General features: G+C 35.1%; 1 long non-coding RNA gene across 2 annotated transcripts in view; it reads left to right on the top strand.

Moving 5' to 3' along the window:
* LOC108739890 overlaps nt 1–1,450 on the top strand; it is a 67,018-nt gene extending 65,568 nt beyond the window's left edge. For both annotated transcript variants that reach the window (XR_003231279.1, XR_001938245.2), the window contains exons 4-6: nt 102–209; nt 692–947; nt 1,220–1,450. This is a non-coding gene — a long non-coding RNA (uncharacterized LOC108739890). The remainder of the gene's footprint in view (nt 1–101; nt 210–691; nt 948–1,219) is intronic.
* The last annotated feature ends 593 nt before the right edge of the window (nt 1,451–2,043 follow it).

Here is a 2,043-nt window from a genome sequence, read left to right as displayed (position 1 = left end):
CTCCATTTGTTTGACAATAATTACCACTATAAGCTTTTACACTTGTGAATTGTAATAAAAAATCTACTGGATATTTAACTAATATCAAATTGTTTCAACAGGTTTCCATTAAATCATAATAAATGTACAGGGAGAGGGTAAATCAAATGGCCACGAAACGTAAGGAAGCAGAACCCCAATCACGCTTCTTTCTCTTGAGCTTGGAAAGGGTAAGAAATCTTTAAATATTTTATGAAGTTGTATTTATGAAATAGATGCGATTTTCTAAATCTATTACTCCATTTGTTTGACAATAATTACCACTATAAGCTTTTACACTTGTAAATTATAATAGTTGGTGGAAGTTATGGATCTTAAATATTTTAAAACATGATATTTAAAATGAAGCTAACATAATATTAGAATGAAGATTCGGGCGATAGGGCCGTGGTCAAAGTGAACTATTCTGCCTAGACAGAAGACATCCTGGCGACAGCGACACCCAGTCGCTGTCGAGACTTCGAGATTTAATCTACGTTCACGTTGTCAACGCATCACTACCACTGAGGATGTCAGCCGCAGTAGCTGACGAAACGTCTGGACAGAATAGCTCACTTAGACCACGGCCCTATAGCCCGAATCTTCATTCTACTATTGATTCCGGCCGTAAAACCCTTTGTTCTTATATTATAACATAATATTGTTTCAACAGGATGCATTTAAACGTATGAAATGAACAGAACAGACAGAAAATAAGGACTCAAAGCCTGGAGAAGTAGAGCCCTTTAATTTTCCCTCCCCTTGGGCGTGAAGGTGCAATTTCCAGAAAATATATGCATAAAAGGAAGATTCCGGTGCGATGTGGCTTATTCCACTTATTTCCTTTCATCAGCATTTACAATTAAGAGGCACTTCTCTTTTGTCAGCACTTAGGAATAAAACTCGAGCACCGTATAGTGATCCTCAAGGTGAACTATTGTTTTGAAGTTCCTCAGTTTTCATAGTAATTTGCCACCTGTAACATCTATGGTTTTACTTCTAACAGTTATCTATTGTCCACTGTATAAATTGACTTCGTGTATCTACGATTATTTCTATCTGTGACATGGATATAGTTGACATCTCGTCGCCATTTTATAATTTAGGTGTTTTACTTGGGATTTTGTGCATGTTTTACTTAATTTAAATCCCTTTTTTAATTAATTGTGTAACTAATACTCTTTTTTGTCCATCTCTACAGTTCGTCTGACAAATGGGAGAGAATTAAAGTTCAGGCTGATGGTACTGAAACAATATCTACAATGTTTTGGTGGACTACATTCTTTATTTGCCGTTTTCGTCTTCACCTTGCAGCATTATGCAGTTAATTTTCAAGTGATGAGTGAGAGCAACCGAAGACTTATGTGAATTCCACTGAAATAAGAAATTTTCTGCATTGGCATTCCTCTTGGATTTGATTTGCTTTTCACACCTGCAAACTTTGGAAAATTACGGTCTACAGTTAATTAAGGTGAGAATACTTGATATAATTAATTTTAATTGCTCCTTATTAATCTGTTACCACCGTATCTGTTTCAGATCGACGTTGGAGAAGACAAAGATGACCCCTTAGTAAAAATAGTTCTCTATCTTGCATGCTCTGTAATAGAATTCAAGTTCATTTTATTCAAATTAGTTTTTTACTTTGCGTGTTTTTTTTTCGTAGTTTATTTCATTTGAATTAGTTTTTAATTTGCATGCTTACTTTTGTTCATTTAATTTGAAGTAATTGTTGATTGTAGATGTTTTTATTTTTTTTTTGTATGTAGTAGTAGTGTAGTAGTAGAAATAACACGTTTAGTAGTTGTAGTATAGTCTAACCTTGCTTACCTCTTCGCTTAGCTTACTGCATATTCTTCCTAATTTGCTTTGCATTTACCCTACGAGTTCTACATGATTCAACGTTTCGTTATCGTGTGTGTTTCTTCTCACCCTTGTGGAATTAGGGAGGGCCTCCCCGAACGACTTCCCTTGGGCTTAGCTATTTAGTTGATCTTAAAAGTGTCTTATACACTTTTCGCGAGT

Source organism: Agrilus planipennis, unplaced genomic scaffold (genome assembly GCF_000699045.2).
Source record: "Agrilus planipennis isolate EAB-ADULT unplaced genomic scaffold, Apla_2.0 scaffold248, whole genome shotgun sequence".
NCBI classification, from domain to species: Eukaryota; Metazoa; Arthropoda; class Insecta; order Coleoptera; family Buprestidae; genus Agrilus; species Agrilus planipennis.
This window is presented reverse-complemented; position numbering and strand designations above follow the sequence as displayed.